Genomic DNA, 19,816 nt, shown 5'->3' on the forward strand with positions numbered 1-19,816 from the left:
CATCACGGGTCGTCACGTGATGCATTTCGCTCGAGCAGACGCGTCGTTGAGTCACGTAAAGGTTTTCCGTGTGCGCCCTGACGGTGTTTTCGATAAAGATGTTTAAAAGTCATTTTTTCTCCCAATAAAGGTTATCGTCGCATGCCTGACTCGCTGAGCCGTCGGATTATGTAAAGATTGTTTGTGGATGGCCGAATATTACGGTTTTGTGACTTTGATAAAATAATATAAAATAATTGTGTGGAGAAATGGAGATTTTTGCTTTGATTGACGTTACGATTTTTGATGGTTTGGTACAGAATCATCGTAGAAACTTCTGGTTTGCATCGCTACCTTCTCGAGAGACAGCTTTTATTAGACAAGGTCAGAGGTCAAGTTGATGATTTCGTAAGTACCAGTCTATGACTGGCTGTTTGTTTGTTTGTTTGTGAGCAGTATTATGGAAAAACTCCTCGACGGATTTCGACGAAACTTGGTGGTTGGATTAGGTATCGTCCAAGGATCATGCCAATAAATTTTGGACCTGGTCAAATATCCAATATGGCCACTATGGCGGCCATTAAAAAAAATTAGAATTTTTTTTTTGCATTTCTCCATGTTTTAAGTGATTTCCAACCCCCCCCCCCAAAAAAAAATTGTTAGAGAAAAAAAAAATTTTTGCAACTTTTTTTTTGCATATCTCCATGTTATAAGTGATTTCCAACAAAAAAACATGCCAAAATCATAATTGCGGCTGATTTTGGAACTTCAGGTGGATATACCCACGTAAAATCAATTTCTGTCTCAAGGAATCTAGTTATGGCGAATGAATTTAGTATGTAAAAGTTAAAAGTAAAAGGGAAAGTTGCAAACTATAACTCTGTGAGCACTGTTGATGTCAAATTGAATGAATAGAATATTAGGTTCACTTGAGTGACCTTGCAGTATTGGCGGCGGAGGTTTTGCACTCTACCGAGTGCTTCCCCTCTAGTTTTCTATGTTATAATTCCTTTTTATTTGTCCGATTCGTTTCATGAGCTTTGGACTTCGGTTTCCCCTCTTGAAGTTTCCTGAGTTTCCTGAATTTCCACCCTCAGTCAGTCTCTGCTTCTCAAGTCTTTGTTTCCATGGTGGTGTCTTGATTCTGGTCAGATTATCAGATCTATAATTTTGTCGTCATTTGCCTCTTATTTTCTTTTGGACATACAGCAAAACTCACGTCATTAATTGCTTTCAGATTCGGTTACTTCGGGAGCATTTTAGTGACTGCTTGATTTATGCTCCTTACTTGCATCTTCAACTGTTTGTTTATTCGGTGGAGATGTGGTCTTTGCTTGGGTGATATCAATTTGATTTCCTCTATTATATGAGCCACCTCATCTTCTAACCTACACTGTGGTGTCAACCTCCTCCTCCTCTTCTTCATTCTGTTGTCCATTATTCTCCTCCTCATTGTGATCTATCCTTGTTGCTATTTTTTGTTTTGTTTTTGAAGATGCAATTTGATCTGAGTTCGGAACTTCAAATTGATATTTCTCTATGGATACTGCTGCAGTATTTCCTTTTGTCATTCTCTGGTCTTGTTTTGGGGTTTTCAGTTTTGTTTCTTGATTCAATTCTCCAATCTGTTTATGTTATAAAGATTAAATTTGAAATCTGTTTCTGTTTTCCTCTCTTGTTCTATTTTCTGTCGTACCAGTAAGTTCTGTTGGTTGTTCCTTTTCTTTGGGAATTCGTACTCTGGGAATCTCATCCCAAACGTATGTCTCATCATTCCACTGTGGCATTGGTGGTAGGTCTCCATTTATAGGTGAACAGTCATTTCTTATTGCCTCTTCAGTTTGTTCATCTCTTATTCTTATTTCCTACTCTTTTGAGGAATATTTTCTGTTTGATAATATTGTTTTTCTTTGAGTTTAGTGATGCTCTATAAAAATTATCTTTATCAGAATATAATCTTCGATTTAGCTGTTCCCAAGTGTTTGCACTTTCTTTCATCATGCCATTTTGTCTGGCATACTCCATTGCCCATAATAATGTTCATTTTTCCTTCTTTGTCCAGATTTTCTATTTTATGCTGATTCTCTCTTCTTGGGTCTGAATCTGTTTTACATCTTCAATTGCTTACTGTCCTGTTTTGTCAGTTATTTCCTTTATTCTTTCCTGGGTCAAGTAACTTTGGGTCATTGAAGCTACTACAGTGAATTTGGTGAGTACAACTCTTTTGGCCTTGGCTGCCAGCTTTGTTTGTTTCAATTGGTTCATGAATCTTTCTCTTTTACCACTAATCCCCCATGCTTCGTGTGCACAATACGCTTTACATTGAAGTATTATTTCATTCTCCTCTAAGCTCCAGCTCTGTTCATTTAATTTTCTGCAATTTGTCTGGATTCTGGAACCTTGTAGCTGTTGGTTGTAGAACAGGTGACACCTTTTTAGTTTTATGTAGAGCACTGTCCTGTCGCAAGATATGGATCCCCTTCCTCACTGGAGCCACCAAATTTTGTCATAACCCATCCACAATTTTTTTGCAATATCATGCTTTGTCTGGTTTTTATTCCTATCTCTCAATGGTGAAGAATCACTTTAAAAATTCAAAAAATTCTCGTATTCTAATATCTAATCAATCTGTCCTTGGCACACACCCAACCTGTCTCCCAAATTTTGTCCAAATCCATCCACAACGATTTGAGATGTCCGAGGTAGTTTTACAAGAAGGAGGTTGCTGGCGGACCTTGAGCACCCTGCAGAAATTTGGGGGGGGGGGGGCGGAGAGACATAACTCAGACAGAGCGGGGGTAGGGGGGGGAAGGGCTGGATCCCCCAACCTACCTGTGGTGATACAGTGAGAGACCCACAGACTCAGCCACGTCGCAGAAGATACCAATGATCCTAAATGCCATCATTTCCACAGCGTGAAGCCGAGAAAGGTGAGAGGCAGGAACACAAGCTCACAGGAGAGAGCAGTACTCCATCAGGCTGTGGACAAAAGCTTTGTTTATGGTCAGGAGTTCAGGTAAGCCAAGGAAGGACTTTGCATGATGGAGGATGTCCAGTCGGCGACTGGCTTTTGAGGCAAGCTTGGAAATGTGGCTCTCCCAGGAAAGATCATAGCAGATAGTGAGAAGCAGAAGCTTGAATGAAAGGATTTCAAGAGGATTGTTGAGAAAGTATATGGGGTGGTTTTCCAGATTGTCCTTTCAGAGAGAAAGATTTGTCAGGGTTAAACGACATGTTCCACGTGTTGGACCAGCTTGTGATTTTATCCAGATCTGCAGAGAGTGAAGAGGCTGCTGTTTGCTGATCTGAGGGATGACAGATCATCAGGAAGATGACAGGTGGTACGGCAGAGGGTGGAGTCATCAGCAAAGAGATAAAGAGGACTTTCCAGGGAGTCAGAGATCATTTATCAAAACCAGAAAAAGCACAGGGCCCAGAATACTGCCTTGAGGAACTCTAGCCTGGACAAGAAGGGGAATGAAAGAACTCCATTAAGGGCCACATGTTGGCTGTGACAGGAGAGGAAGTCTGTGAGCCATGAGTGGAGATGTCCTTGGATACCATAGGAAGAGAGTTTGGTGAGCAGGGCAGGCTGCCAGACCATATCGAAGGCACTCGATATGTCTATGGAGATAGCTCTGATTCCATATCTGGCATTGAGGATCTCCATCAATTGTTGGGAGAGCAGAAGCAGCATATCCAGGGTAGAGTGACCTGTTCTACATCCAAATTGATGATCGAAAATCAAGCCATTAGAGAAAAGGAAGGATTTAATGTCTGAAGTGATGATGGATTCCATAACCTCGCTGATGATTGGGAGAAGGCTGATCGGTCTGTAGTTGCAAGGATCTCTTCTTGCACCTTTTTTATGCAGAACAATAATGTTTGCAGAATCTGAGTCGAGGTTTGACAGCAAGCTCTCCATCTTGTCAGGAGAAAAGGACACAGAATCCAGGGACAGTTGGGTGCGACTGGGTAAGGTGGGTACAGAAAGTGATGGGTTTTGGACACAAGATTTAGAAGCAAACATGGACTTTAGCATTCAGCCTTTTCATGTGCAGTGTCAGCTGTGCGGCCATTTGAGGTAAGGGTGGGGATGGAAGGGGAGCATACACCAGAAACGCTCAACTTGATGCCACCAGGATTTGGAGGAAGGAGACAGGTTTGGGGGTTCAGATTTGAGATTAGAAAGATGTTGTTTCTTGGCTCTCCTGAGGGTAGACACACTTGTTCCGAGCCTTGTGGAAGGAACTGAGATTGCCTTCAGTTGAATTAGCCTTCCATGAGGAGAAGGCAAGTTGTTTCAGGACAACAGCCTCACCACAAGCTTCAGTGTACCATGACAACTGAAAATGAGATGGGATAAGTGTGTGAGTGTGAGTGTGAGTGTGAGTGTGAGTGTGAGAGAGAGAGAGAGAGAGAGAGAGAGAGAGAGAGAGAGAGAGAGAGAGAGAGAGAGAGAGAGAGAGAGAGAGAGAGAGAGAGAGAGAGAGAGAGAGATATATATATATATATATATATATATATATATATATATATATATATATATATATATATATATATATATATATATATATATATATATATATTGTTGTGGTTACCAAATTCGCAAACCACCATTCAGGTCCCTTAGGTGAGGTATCTCGGTAAGTACATGTGCAGTTAGGTCCAAACCCGTTGTCTAGTGGGAATACATGTCATTTATGCGAGCTGCGACTCTTCAGGATAGCCGTTTTTCTTTTGCTATCTTTATTTTGGACCAACCGCCATGATTACAACCACAACCACCGCTTCACCACAACCGCCACGACCTTCACGTCACACCTCGCAACCGTAGCATCGCCACCGTTCTTGCCCCGCTGTGGGTACCGGTGTTGGACTCGTGCAGGGCGCGCGTCGAACAGCGTGTACAAAATCACGGATTTTATGCTTCAAAAACGGATCAAAAACGACACACGCCCACTTTTTGCCGTCCAATCGGTGAGCGAGGGGCGATTTGGCCCCGCCTCCAGGACGATCGATATATGCAAATTTGTGGATCAAAAAGCCTTCACGCCCACTTTTTCTCGGGCCAATGGGGAGCGAGGTGAAAGGTCAAAGGGAGGGGGTCAAAGGCGAAGCTACGGGGGGATAAAAGGACCGTGTTCGTCAGTCAGGAGAGTGGAGAGTGGAGAGTGGAGAGTCCAGAGGCGGAGGGTCGGAGAGTCGAGAAGAGGCGGAGAGTCGAGAGTCAGAAGAGTCCAGAGTGGAGAGTGAGGAGAGTGGAGAGTCGGAGAGTCCAGAGGAGGAGAGGAGAGTCGGAGAGTCCAGAGGCGGAGAGTAGGAGAGTCGGAAGCAGAGGGTCAAGACTTCGCGGGCGGTGGAGCTGCTCGTCGTGTGCGTTGGAGTCGGAACGGAGGGGACGAGCTGTGGAAAGGCGGCGACACCAGACGAGGGGGTGCTCGCGTCGTGCAGGGAGCTGCACCCGAGGGAGGCCGACAGCGCGACCTGGCCGAGGTGGAGACGCACACCAGGGATAATAAAGATCCTCTATACCCCGAGCATCAACAACCCCCTCCTGTTTCCCCCCGCGCTGAGATAGTGCGACCAAGGGGGCCCCTTTCCCACCCCCTACCAGACACCCTCCGCGAGGCCCGCGGGTTGGGGCGCCATCGCCGCTCCGCGTCTCATCACCAGACGGGTAGGCGCGACCCGGTCTCGGCCTCAGGCCCGCCTCATCCTTGAGGGTATTCTTTCCTTGGTTTTGGGTATGTGTTGTCGGCGCCGTCTGTGAGGTAGAATTGTATAAGTGTTGCCGTGTGCTCGGTAGTCGGTATTAGCTCTGCATTGTCTTCGCTTTTATATTTGCTTTTTGTGTAAATGGCATTGTGTTTTCGCTTTTATATTTGCTTTTTGTGTAAATGGAATTGTGTTTTTTTGTGTGCTTTTGGTGGAATTGAATATGTGTGCTTCCCGTGTGCCGCGAATAAATGTGCTTTTGTGTTGAACTGTTTCCCGCTTCGCTTCGTCATTTCTCCCATTGAATCCTCATCTTGCTTCACGTAAAGGGTTGGTAGTGGGCTGAATACGCCCGATAATTAATCGAACCGTCGAGGTCGACGATAACACCGCTCGGTTATTCTGATAGTACGGAACGGGTCGCTTAAGTGGCCCGTGTCCGAAGTCGACCTGCGGCGAGGTGCGATCGCCCGGTCTACCCTCCGCGTGGGTACTTAGGTAGGTCGAATTTGGCGAGCAACCCTATCCCACGCGGGGGCTGATTGGCTCGATCGCGGTGAGACCGAAAGGTCCACCCGTGACTGGTTCCCGGCGTTAGTCCGAGAGGGTCACGACTGGATTGTCCGTCCGGTGGGCGACGTGCCGCGATTCGAGTTACGTGGCCGTCAGCACGCCGGCGGGCGCGAAAAACCGCAACACTGGTGTCAGGTCGTGCGATACAAATTCATCGCCCTCCTCGCGGCACTGGTATCGGAGAACAGGAAAACGGGCTCTCCTGTCTCCGGCTAAATTCACGGGAATCGGTCCAGGGGTGAGAGAAGCGACCCCCGATTCCCTCCAAATTACGAGCGAGCAAATTAACCCTTCACGAGAAGCAAGATGGCGTCTCAAGGCGAGCGGGAGCCGGGGGTATTAGAAATGGATGTAGAATGTGTAGAATCCATGGTCCAGGATGGAATCCCCGAGCAGGAAATGTTGTTTGTGCAGGAACACGGACTCGCCCAACTGAACCCAGGGCCCGAGGTGGGTGCGGCAGCGGCCGCGGTGTATGACACCTCCCCCCCCCTCTCCACCAAGACCCTTCCCCAACCCCTGCCGAATCGGCTCACCCAAGCGCACCCGACATGGCCCAGCTATTCGCCATGCTGGCGGCAATGAACAAGCAAATGAATGAAGTGAAAACGACGATGGATGCGAATACACAACAAATAAACGAAAAGATGGATACAAATACAAACGAAATGAAAGGCATGAACGAAAAGATGGATACAAATACAAATGAAATGAAAAACGAAATGAACAAGCAAATAAACGGAATGGAAGCAAACATGAAGGAAGAAATGAAAAAGTTCCGGGGTGAGACGCAGAACATGGGCCGATGCCTGCAGGCGGGCATGAAGGCCGTGACCAGGGAGCTGGGAATGGCGACTCCACGTGTGGGAGCAAACGAGCTGGAAGGGGGTGCAACAGCTGACAGGCCCGCGGTGGAGGCGGGTGAAAAAATAATTCGGGGGGCGTGTTGGACGAGGGTCGTGACAGAGGAATCGACGGTGACCAAGAGGGAAAAATTAAATGGGGAGACCAAAACGTGTGAGACGAGACACGAGGTGACGACAAGGGAAATAATAGTGGAGACAAGGGAGGTAAAGGGTGAAGAGTTGGCAGTGACGGTAGCCGGGAAGGGAACGATAGAGGAGAGACTGCACGGTGAGGACGGGGTAAGTGACGCACACACACACACGGAGGTAGTGGAGGATAGTGAGGGTGAGCTGGCGGACTGGGTAGAGACCCAGTGCGAGCACCTGGATGGCCTCCTCCAGGAACGAGGGGAGGGAGTATGCCCCCTTGAGGCGAGTCACGACCAGGTGAGTTCGGTCCTGCTTTGCGAGGTCGAGGGGAGGAGTGCTGTGGACGGGTGCACGGAGAGCTTGGGGGGTATAGAGGCCCCGGAGACCCTTGTGGAGACACGAATCCCCAGTGTGGTTGTCCCTGTGTGTGTGGTGCAAGGGGTGAGTGCGTCCCCGTGTGTGGAAGCGACCCCGTGTGTGAGTGGTGTGGTGGCGATGGTGCCAGAGTACGTGCTTCCCAGCACGCCGTGCGTGGGTGAGGTACCGTGTGTGAGTGAGGCCGTGTGTGTGAGTGAAACGGCCAGTGTGAGTGAGGCACCGCGGGTTAGTGCCCCCGCGTGTGTGGGTGAGGCACCGTGTGTGGATGAGGCACCGCGGTTGAGTGCCCCCGCGTGTATGAGTGAGGCACGGTGTGTGGATGAGGAACAGCGGTTGAGTGCCCCCGCGTGTGTGAGTAGTATGGTTTGTGTGAGTAGTGAGGCACGCGTGAGTGAACGGCCGTGCGCAAGGGAGACCGTGTGTGTGAGAGAGCGGTATGAGAGGGAGATGTCGGTTGGCATGCGGGAGCACGCAGCCGCGTCTCCCCGTGTGAATGTGATGGAGTGGACTGTGTGCGTCGTAACACGCAGGTATGCGTGTGTGGAATGGAGACGGAGACGGCGACAGAGGAGAGAAAGCCGAGTAGCGGCTGTAGTTGTTTCGGGGACCGTGCCGGGTTCACCCAGCAGTGAGCACGCGGTTCGTGCTGTGCAACGCACGAGACCGCCACGTGCTCGCTTGCGAGAGTGAAGTCCCGGTCCGGAAACGCACGCGGTGGATTTGCCGATCCCGCGGACGGACAAAGTTTAGGCAGGATTATGGATTTGGACCGGACGGGTTCTCCACGCGATCGTGTGTGCCAAGCTCCAACGGGCAAAGCGCATGTGTTCGCGTGGGGAACCCCTCGAGACGTGGGGCTTGTTTTTTTTTATGCGCACGGTGACGTCATGGCTGCACGTGGGGTTGGAATCCGGCAGGAGGGGTATCTCTGCCGGATGGTCCCGTCCAAGGAGGGACGAGGAACACGTGCAGCTGCATGACGTCACGGGCAGGTGCAAAGTGCGCGAGCTCTGAGTTGCCGCGCAGGTGCTGCGCATGAAAAAAAAAGAAAGGCAAGCCTCACTTTCGGGTGTACAGGATTCCTGGGCAAGGGGTGGAAGACCCCCTTGGCCTGGGCACAGGATGGAAACTAGTTAGGGGGAAGGGTTAGCTTAGTTAGACCGACTTCATGGGGCAGGGGTAAGTCCTCATGGAGTCCGTGGAATGGATTAGGTAGAGGGATTTAGTGAGCTTTAGGTGGGGAAATAAAATAATTAATGGGATTATTTGGAGACATGGACAGACTTATGAATGTGTAGAATTGACGTAGTTTAGCAACGTAGGTTAAATGGAACGTGCTGTAGTATAAGGGACGACGTGGGAGCACGAGTTAGTTAGGGGGTGCAGTTAGAAGGATGGCAGAGTTCAGCGGTGTGTGTGTTGGAGAGTTGTGAGGTGAGTACATGATGAGTGAGTGAGGCCAGCGGGTCTGTGTGTATGGAGCGAATGGGGAATGCATGGTGCGATGAGTGATTGGGGGGAGGAGTGACTCCCGCCCAAGGGACCCCGGGGTCAGAGTAAAGTGAGTTAGCTGGGTTAGTCAAATTGAAAAATGGAGGTCATTTTGTTGTTGGTGGGAAAGTAGGCTCGAGACCCATTTGGAGGGGTGCAGGAGCCCTGTTGACGGGCTTGAGAGCGTGGCTGCGAAAGGTGAGTATCGCTGAGTGGGTACCCCGGGCACCAGGCTAGTCGGCCGCGGTAGGCCATGGGCCCATGGGGGGCCGGGATAGAGTAGTGGGCACGGGTGCGCCTGCTTGGTGCGGGGGCCCGGGGCGCCATTAGCCGCGTGGGCAGTGTTGTGGGCACGGGTGACCCTCGGAAAGGGGCCTGGGAAGCCAGCCTGCCACGTGTGCATTTCAGGGGAGGTGCCATGGGGGGCACTCCCCGGTGTTAGGGAGCTGGTAGGCTCGGAGGCAGTGTAGTGCCCGGGGTTGCCATAGCGGGAGAATCGGCAGAGGGTCGTGCCTGCCAAAGGGAGCCACGTGTCCCAGCCAGGAGACCGTGTGAGGGCACGGAGAGAAAATTGGGGGGGCGAGGCCCGAAATTGTGAGGACACCAACACAGGCGACGGGAATCTGGGTTGTTAGAACCAATACTTTAAGCGAGAGGCGCTTGTTGAAAGCCCCGGCGTAGTTTAACAGTTAAATGGATAGGGTAGATTAGGAAGTATACCCCTCCGCACCATCCATCCCCTCGCTGTCGTTGTGGGCCGCTGGACCCACTTTGGTTATAGATCGCCGAACTCTGGGGAGGCCATTCTGAGGCTTCGTTGGGCCTCGGCACAGGACGTTAGCTCTCCCTTGTTCCCCTCCGGGAAGGGAACGTAGGGGTTGGGAGTAGGCTAGGTGACAGGATAGGGTAGCCGAACAAGGACGATAAAGGGGGTTAGGGGACGATTTATAGTGGGGGAGTAAAAATAAAAACAACAAAAAAATAAGTTGGGGCTAAATTGGGGTTTGACAAATTAAGGGAGTGGGTTTGTACAGTGACAGGCAAAGGCGATAGGTTGGGAGGGAGACAGGTAGGTAGGTCCGAGCCCGCCTTCCGAGTGGCCAGCACCACCGCACCCCCTCCACCAACCTCCACTGAACGGCAAAGGCTGGCCAGCTTCATCGGCTGGCTGTTTTTTTCTTCAAGGCCTGTGCCGGCCAACTTCATCTGCAGCTGCTGTGCTGCAAGGCCTGTGCCGGCCCACTTCATCTGCCGGCTGGCTGTTTTTTCTTCAAGGCCTGTGCCGGCCAGTTCATCTGCCGGCTGTGTTTGCCTGCAGCGGCCTTCTTCTGCGGGCTGTGTTTGCCTGCTGCCTTTGCCATGCCATGCCCACTGCCCCTGTTCACCAGCCCCCGTTCAAATTTTGCTTTGCCCCCCCCTGTTCATTCCCATGTGCGCCAGGATCAAGGCAACAGTTTGCAAGCTGCGAGAACTGCCCTGTTGGCAGCTACAACACGGGCCTGCAGTGGCGGCCCGTGCACCGTGTTTGTGTTCATCCATCCATTTGTTGTGCTCATTGTGTGTGCCACTTGAGCTGGCACGGAGACTGCGTTAGTGCAGCCCATGCACCGTTGTGGTTCACTGAGTTCAGTTCAAAAGGGAAGGCCTTGGACTGCGTGTGAGCAGCCAGCCACGTTCCCTGTCAGCTGCATTGTTTTGAGCCAGAGACTGCATGTGGGCAGCCTGGCTCCCTGCTAACTGCTTTTCTTTGCAGAGTTCAGTGATCCTGGGCCATGGTTTAGTGTAAAATTTGTAAGTTAAGGTAAGATGTACTGTAAATATGAGTGCGCCCCCGGCATGTCTGTCTAGCGCCGGCAATTTTATTTAAGTCATCCGTGTGAGTGAGTTTGTTTAGGTAGTTACGCAGCCCTCAGGTTATTTATTTTGGGGACACGAATACCATGAATGTCGCACTCAGGGATCCGTAGGTAAAATGTACTAGGGGAAAACTACACATGATGGCACACGAAAATTTGACGACTCGGGACGAGTCTGTAAAAAGGGGAGGGGGTAGTGTTGTGGTTACCAAATTCGCAAACCACCATTCAGGTCCCTTAGGTGAGGTATCTCGGCAAGTATATGTGTAGTTAGGCCCAAACCCGTTGTCTAGTGGGAATACATGTCATTTATACGTGCTGCGACTCTTCAGGATAGCCGTTTTTCTTTTACTATCTTTAATTTGGACCAACCGCCATGATTACCACCACAACCACAACATCAACCACAACCACAACCACCGCTTCACCACAACCGCCACGACCTTCATGTCACACCTCGCAACCGTAGCATCGCCACCGTTCTTGCCCCGCTGTGGGTACCGGTGTTGGACTCGTGCAGGGCGCGCGTCGAACAGCGTGTACAAAATCACGGATTTTGTGCTTCAAAAACGGATCAAAAACGACACACGCCCACTTTTTGCCGTCCAATCGGTGAGCGAGGGGCGATTTGGCCCCGCCTCCAGGACGATCGATATATGCAAATTTGTGGATCAAAAAGCCTTCACGCCCACTTTTTCTCGGGCCAATGGGGAGCGAGGTGAAAGGTCAAAGGGAGGGGGTCAAAGGCGAAGCTACGGGGGGATAAAAGGACCGTGTTCGTCAGTCAGAGAGTCGGGGAGTCCAGAGTGGAGAGTCGGAGAGTCCAGAGTGGAGAGTCGGAGAGTCCAGAAGGGAGAGTCGGAGAGTCCAGAGGCGGAGAGTAGGAGAGTCGGAAGCAGAGTGTCAAGACTTCGCGGGCGGTGGAGCTGCTCGTCGTGTGCGTTGGAGTCGGAACGGAGGGGACGGAGCTGTGGAAAGGCGGCGACACCAGACGAGGGGGTGCTCGCGTCGTGCAGGAAGCTGCACCCGAGGGAGGCCGACAGCGCGACCTGGCCGAGGTGGAGACGCTCGTCGCACATAATAAAGATCCTCTATACCCCGAGCATCAGCAACCCCCTCCTGTTTCCCCCCGCGCTGAGATAGTGCGACCAAGGGGGCCCCTTTCCCACCCCCTGCCAGACACTGTCCGCGAGGTCCGCGGAGTTGGGGCGCCATCACCGCTCCGCGTCTCATCACCAGACGGGTAGGCGCGACCCGGTCTCGGCCTCAGGCCCGCCTCATCCTTGAGGGTATTCTTTCCTTGGTTTTGGGTATGTGTTGTCGGCGCCGTCTGTGAGGTAGAATTGTATAAGTGTTGCCGTGTGCTCGGTAGTCGGTATTAGCTCTGCATTGTCTTCGCTTTTATATTTGCTTTTTGTGTAAATGGAATTGTGTCTTTTCTGTGTGCTTTTGGTGGAATTGAATATGTGTGCTTCCCGTGTGCCGCGAATAAATGTGCTTTTGTGTTGAACTGTTTCCCGCTTCGCTTCGTCATTTCTCCCATTGAATCCTCATCTTGCTTCACGTAAAGGGTTGGTAGTTGGCTGAATACGCCCGATAATTAATCGAACCGTCGAGGTCGACGATAACACCGCTCGGTTATTCTGATAGTACGGAACGGGTCGCTTAAGTGGCCCGTGTCCGAAGTCGACCTGCGGCGAGGTGCGATCGCCCGGTCTACCCTCCGCGTGGGTACTTAGGTAGGTCGAATTTGGCGAGCAACCCTATCCCACGCGGGGGCTGATTGGCTCGATCGCGGTGAGACCGAAAGGTCCACCCGTGACTGGTTCCCGGCGTTAGTCCGAGAGGGTCACGACTGGATTGTCCGTCCGGTGGGCGACGTGCCGCGATTCGAGTTACGTGGCCGTCAGCACGCCGGCGGGCGCGAATTCCCAACAATAAAATTTGGGTCTTAAACCCATCAGGGACTATCACCAGCCAAGAAGCAGGGGTTGTGGCCAAGGCCTTCGTAGAAGGATTTACATGCCGGTATGGGATTCCGCAGGAGCTGCACACGGACCAGGGACGAAATTTTGAGAGTGAATTACTAAAAGAGGTGTGCAGGCTCCTGGAAATTTGAAAAACACGGACAACGCCCCTGAGACCACAGTCTGATGGCATGGTGGAGAGGTTCAACAGGACCCTGGTCCAACAGTTGGCCCTCTTCACCGCCACTAACCAGGAGGACTGGGACGAACACCTTCCGTACCTCCTGATGGCCTATCGCGCGTCCCAGCACGGGTCTACCGCATGTAGTCCGGCGCTGTTGATGTATGGACGGGAGCTGAGAAGCCCCGTCGATTTATTGTGCGGTCCGACGCCTGAGCGGCTTGATAGGCCCCCGGGGGAGGGCTATGCCCGTCGGTTGGAGGAGGGCTTGGAGAAGGTCCACGCCTTCGCACGACACCAGCTCCAACAGGCGGGCATAAAAATGAAGCGCAGGTACGACCACCGGAGCCAGGTGAGCAAATACCCACCGGGGGCAAAGATTTGGTTCTTTAACCCCCGGCGAAGGAAGGGCAGATGCCCGAAGCTCACCTCACCTTGGCAGGGCCCGGGGGTCGTCCTGGCGCAAGTCAGTGACGTGGTCCTAAAAATTAAAATGGGACCACGAGCCCTCCCCCGGATCGTCCACGCGGACCGCCTGAGGCCTTACAAGGGCGACCTTACGCCCTCATGGATATGTCTTGCCGGAGGAGTCGGTGCTGGAACAGCCGCTCCCGCAGAGGCGCAGGGCTCTCAGAGTCTTGCGACGAGTTCACGAGCCCAGTAGGAAGGGAGGAAATTCCCCCCCCTGGGAAATTGATTAATGGAATTATTTGAGGACATGGACAGACTTGTGGATGTGTAGCGGGAACGTAGCTTAGCTATGTAGTGTTAAAAGGAACGTGCTACTAGTTTAAGGGACGACGTGGGAGCACGAGTTAGTTAGGGGAGGTAGTTAGGAGGATGGCAGAGTTCGGTGGTGTGTGTGTTGAAGAGTTGGTGAGTTATGAGGTGGAGGCATGTGCTTGGTGAGTGAGTGAGGCCAGCGGGTCTGTGTGTGTGTGGAGCGAATGGGGAATGCATGGTGCGATGAGTGATTGGGGGGAGGAGTGACTCCCGCCCAAGGGACCCCGGGGTCAGTGTAAAGTGAGTTAGGGGGTTAGTCAAATTGAAAAATGGAGGTCGTTTTGTTGTTGGTGGGAAAGTAGGCTCGAGACCAATTTGGAGGGGTGCAGGAGCCCTGTTGACGGGCTTGGGAGCGTGGCTGCGAAAGGTGAGTATCGCTGAGTGGGTACCCCGGGCACCAGGCTAGTCGGCCGCGGTAGGCCATGGGCCCATGGGGGGCCGGGATAGAGTAGTGGGCACGGGTGCGCCTGCTTGGTGCGGGGGCCCGGGGCGCCATTAGCCGCGTGGGCAGTGTTGTGGGCACGGGTGACCCTCGGAAAGGGGCCCGGGAGGCCGGCCTGCCACGTGTGCGTTTCAGGGGAGGTGCCATGGGGGGCACTCCCCGGTGTTAGGGAGCTGGTAGGCTCGGAGGCAGTGTAGTGCCCGGGGGTGCCATAGCGGGAGATTCGGCAGAGGGTCGTGCCTGCCAAAGGGAGCCACGTGTCCTAGCCAGGAGACCGTGTGAGGGCATGGAGAGAAAATTGGGGGGCGAGGCCCGAAATTGTAAGGACACTAACACAGGCGACGGGAATCTGGGTTGTTAGAACCAATAGTTTAAGCGAGAGGCGCTTGTTGAAAGCCCCGGGGTAGTTTAACAGTTAAATGGATAGGGTAGATTAGGAGATGTACCCCTCCGCACCATCCATCCCCTCGCTGTCGTTGTGGGCCGCTGGACCCACTTTGGGTTAGATCGCCGAACTCTGGGGAGGCCATTCTGAGGCTTCGTTGGGCCTCGACACAGGATGCTAGCTCTCCCTTGTTCCCCTCTGGGAAGGGAACGTAGGGGTTGGGAGTAGGCTAGGTGACAGAATAGGTTAGCCGAACAAGGACGATAAAGGGGGTTAGGGGACGATTTATAGTGGGGAAGTAAAAATAAAAACAATAAAAAAATAAGTTGGGGCTAAATTGGGGTTTGATAAATTAAGGGAGTGGGTATGTACAGTGACAGGCAAAGGCGATAGGTTGGGAGGGAGACAGGTAGGTAGGTCCGAGCCCGCCTTCCAAGTGGCCAGCACCACCGCACTCCCTCCACCAACCTCCACGGAACGGCAAAGGCTGGCCAACTTCATCGGCTGGCCGTGTTTTGCTTCAAGGCGGAGGCCGGCCAACTTCATCGGCAGCTGTTGTTTTGCTGCATGGCCTGTGCCATCGGCTGGCTGTTTTTCTTCAAGGCCTGTGCCGGCCAACTTCATCGGCAGCTGTTGTTTTGCTGCGAGGCCTGTGCCGGCTGGATCGTCTGCAGCTGCTGTGCTGCAAGGCCTGTGCCGGCCCACTTCATCTGCCGGCTGGCTGTTTTTTCTTCAAGGCCTGTGCCGGCCAGTTCATCTGCCGGCTGTGTTTGCCTGCAGCGGCCTTCTTCTGCGGGCTGTGTTTGCCTGCTGCCTTTGCCATGCCATGCCCACTGCCCACGTTCACCAGCCCCGTTCAATTTTTGCTTTGCCCCCCCTGTTCATTTCCATGTGCGCCAGGATCCGCAAGGCAACAGTTTGCAAGCTGCGAGAACTGCCCTGTTGGCAGCTACAACACGGGCCTGCAGTGGCGGCCCGTGCACCGTGTTTGCGTCCATCCATTCATGCATCCATTCGTTGTGCTCATTGCGTGTGCCGCTTGAGCTGGCACGGAGACTACGTTTGTGCAGCCCATGCACCGTTGTGGTTCACTGCGTTCAGTTCAAAAGGGAAGGCCTTGGACTGCGTGTGAGCAGCCAGCCACGTTCCCTGTCACCTGCATTGTTTTGAGCCAGAGACTGCATGCGGGCAGCCTGGCTCCCTGCTAACTGCTTTTCTTTTGCAGAGTTCAATGATCCTGGGCCATGGTTTAGTGTAAAATTTGTAAGTTAAGGTTAAGATGTACTGTAAATATGAGTGCGCCCCCGGCATGTCTGTCTAGCGCCGGCAATTTTATTTAAGTCGTCCGTGTGAGTGAGTTTGTTTAGATAGTTACGCAGCCCTCAGGTTATTTATTTTGGGGACACGAATACCATGAATGTCGCACTCAGGGATCCGTAGGTAAAATGTACTAGGGGAAAACTACACATGATGGCACACGAAAATTTGACGACTCGGGACGAGTCTGTAAAAAGGGAAGGGGGTAGTGTTGTGGTTACCAAATTCGCAAACCACCATTCAGGTCCCTTAGGTGAGGTATCTCGGTAAGTACATGTGTAGTTAGGTCCAAACCCGTTGTCTAGTGGGAATACATGTCATTTATGCGAGCTGCGACTCTTCAGGATAGCCGTTTTTCTTTTGCTATCTTTATTTTGGACCAACTGCCATGATTACAACCACAACCACCGCTTCACCACAACCGCCACGACCTTCACGTCACACCTCGCAACCGTAGCATCGCCACCGTTCTTGCCCCGCTGTGGGTACCGGTGTTGGACTCGTGCAGGGCGCGCGTCGAACAGCGTGTACAAAATCACGGATTTTGTGCTTCAAAAACGGATCAAAAACGACACACGCCCACTTTTTGCCGTCCAATCGGTGAGCGAGGGGCGATTTGGCCCCGCCTCCAGGACGATCGATATATGCAAATTTGTGGATCAAAAAGCCTTCACGCCCACTTTTTCTCGGGCCAATGGGGAGCGAGGTGAAAGGTCAAAGGGAGGGGGTCAAAGGCGAAGCTACGGGGGGATAAAAGGACCGTGTTCGTCAGTCAGGAGAGTGGAGAGTGGAGAGTGGAGAGTCCAGAGGCGGAGGGTCGGAGAGTCGAGAAGAGGCGGAGAGGCGGAGAGTCGAGAGTCAGAAGAGTCCAGAGTGGAGAGTGAGGAGAGTGGAGAGTCGGAGAGTCCAGAGGAGGAGAGGAGAGTCGGAGAGTCCAGAGGCGGAGAGTAGGAGAGTCGGAAGCAGAGGGTCAAGACTTCGCGGGCGGTGGAGCTGCTCGTCGTGTGCGTTGGAGTCGGAACGGAGGGGACGAGCTGTGGAAAGGCGGCGACACCAGACGAGGGGGTGCTCGCGTCGTGCAGGGAGCTGCACCCAAGGGAGGCCGACAGCGCGACCTGGCCGAGGTGGAGACGCACACCAGGGATAATAAAGATCCTCTATACCCCGAGCATCAACAACCCCCTCCTGTTTCCCCCCGCGCTGAGATAGTGCGACCAAGGGGGCCCCTTTCCCACCCCCTACCAGACACCCTCCGCGAGGCCCGCGGGTTGGGGCGCCATCGCCGCTCCGCGTCTCATCACCAGACGGGTAGGCGCGACCCGGTCTCGGCCTCAGGCCCGCCTCATCCTTGAGGGTATTCTTTCCTTGGTTTTGGGTATGTGTTGTCGGCGCCGTCTGTGAGGTAGAATTGTATAAGTGTTGCCGTGTGCTCGGTAGTCGGTATTAGCTCTGCATTGTCTTCGCTTTTATATTTGCTTTTTGTGTAAATGGCATTGTGTTTTCGCTTTTATATTTGCTTTTTGTGTAAATGGAATTGTGTTTTTTTGTGTGCTTTTGGTGGAATTGAATATGTGTGCTTCCCGTGTGCCGCGAATAAATGTGCTTTTGTGTTGAACTGTTTCCCGCTTCGCTTCGTCATTTCTCCCATTGAATCCTCATCTTGCTTCACGTAAAGGGTTGGTAGTGGGCTGAATACGCCCGATAATTAATCGAACCGTCGAGGTCGACGATAACACCGCTCGGTTATTCTGATAGTACGGAACGGGTCGCTTAAGTGGCCCGTGTCCGAAGTCGACCTGCGGCGAGGTGCGATCGCCCGGTCTACCCTCCGCGTGGGTACTTAGGTAGGTCGAATTTGGCGAGCAACCCTATCCCACGCGGGGGCTGATTGGCTCGATCGCGGTGAGACCGAAAGGTCCACCCGTGACTGGTTCCCGGCGTTAGTCCGAGAGGGTCACGACTGGATTGTCCGTCCGGTGGGCGACGTGCCGCGATTCGAGTTACGTGGCCGTCAGCACGCCGGCGGGCGCGAAATCCGCAACAATATATATATATATATATATATATATATATATATATATATATATATATATATATATATATATATATATATATATATATATATATATATATATATATATATATATATATATATATATATCCCAGGATGAGTTGATGTCGGAGGGAGTAGAGATGGGAGACCAGTCTAAAAGTTAGATGGTTGCTTGAAGTCCCTGCCAGTCAGCCTGAGTAAAATACCAGACTCGACGGCGCTGAGGTGGTTCTTTAATAACAGCCAGAGAGATGTTCAGTTTGACAAGCATGTACTCAGATGAACCGATTGGAGCAGTGGAAGAACAGCAGATATTTTCAGTAAAATTGGTCAAAATCAGATCCAGAAGAGATAGAGTACTGTTGGTTGAGATCCGGGTCGGGAAGTTGACAGATTGAGTCAGTCCCAATGAGTGACAGAAGTCTTTTGCTGAAGTGCCATGGCAGGTAAGAGAGGTACCCACACCCAGCCAACTGGCATGATGACAGTTGAAGTCACCACATATGAGGAAGAGAGAGTTGGGATGAGAGGATAGAAGTTGGTCCATGTTTTCGGAGAGCGAGATGGAAATGGAGTTATCACTGTTTGGTGGACGGTACAACACACATATAAATAAGAGATGGGAGTAGAGGGGAAGCTGTAGCCAGAGCCAGGGGTATTCCTGGGGGTGTGGGGGGGGAGAGAGGGCACTGCATGGTGAGTGAGGAAGATGGTCTTTGATGAAGAGAACAACTCCACCACCAGGACGAGGCTCAGGTCTGTCAGGTAAGGAGAGTGGGGGTGGTAAGGGGTAAGGAGAGTTGTTGAAAGAGTGTGGACGATTGCAGAAGAGCCAGGGGAGAGGGCCGGATGAGGAGAGAAAAGGCTCGGTGGGGATGGGTTGAGGTATATTGGGGAGTAATAAGAGAGGGGCAGAGGGCAGTTGAAGATTGGAGGAGGTGGAGTGATGAGATGGAAGAGAGAGAGAGAGGGTTGGGGAAGGAGACAGCTTTGTGCATGAGAGGGGGGGCAACTTTGGGAAGGGGGAGTGAGGGGGAAGATTGGAGGGAGAAGGGTGAAAGGGGAGTTTATCACATGTTTCGTTTGTTTCTCGGCTTGGCCTATTTCATATGAATGAAAAATGCCGAACTGAACCGCTTCCTTCAGACCCTGGTGCGATTTTTATTTTTATTTTTATTTTTTATTTTTTTGGTACGCACAGGAATTCACTCAAATTAATTTTCTGGGCAAGCAGAAGTACTCAGGGACTGAAGGAAATGTCATTGGAAATGTGTCTATACTGTACTACAGAACTTTCAAGATGCTTTGAAAAAAATTGCAAGCTGATGTGGGGGGCCCTTTATGGGGGGCGGTGGCCACGGGCTTCGCATGGGGGCATCAAGAAGGCTCTGAGTATGGTCGGGCTTTTTTTTAATTTAAAGGCAGGATGATTGAACATTTAACAACCAGCTTAACATTCCTCCTGAAGGACGTGTTGCATCGTGTCCCACAGAAACCAAGCTTGCTTTTGAAGTCGTTGAGTAAAAACCGCACTCACACCTTGCTTCAAACCGTCTACCTCCTTCCTCTTAAACAGGAGGTCTCACCCTCCCCATGACGCACATCACTTTTTCCTTCTCCACACACCCGTTGTTTTTATTCATTTATTTATTATTCTCTCTCTCTCTCTCTCTCTCTCTCTCTCTCTCTCTCTCTCTC

At 51.8% G+C, this 19,816-nt stretch overlaps 1 long non-coding RNA gene across 1 annotated transcript; it reads left to right on the forward strand.

Moving 5' to 3' along the window:
- The first annotated feature begins 298 nt into the window (after positions 1 to 298).
- Positions 299 to 19,770, forward strand: LOC147026360 (uncharacterized). Its single transcript, XR_015058306.1, has 3 exons — positions 299 to 387; positions 2,124 to 2,188; positions 19,611 to 19,770. It is a non-coding gene; the product is annotated as an uncharacterized LOC147026360 (long non-coding RNA).
- The last annotated feature ends 46 nt before the right edge of the window (positions 19,771 to 19,816 follow it).

This window comes from Eptatretus burgeri, chromosome 5, assembly GCF_056783735.1.
Source record: "Eptatretus burgeri isolate ZD-2024b chromosome 5, Ebu_testis_v1, whole genome shotgun sequence".
Lineage (NCBI taxonomy): Eukaryota > Metazoa > Chordata > Myxini > Myxiniformes > Myxinidae > Eptatretus > Eptatretus burgeri.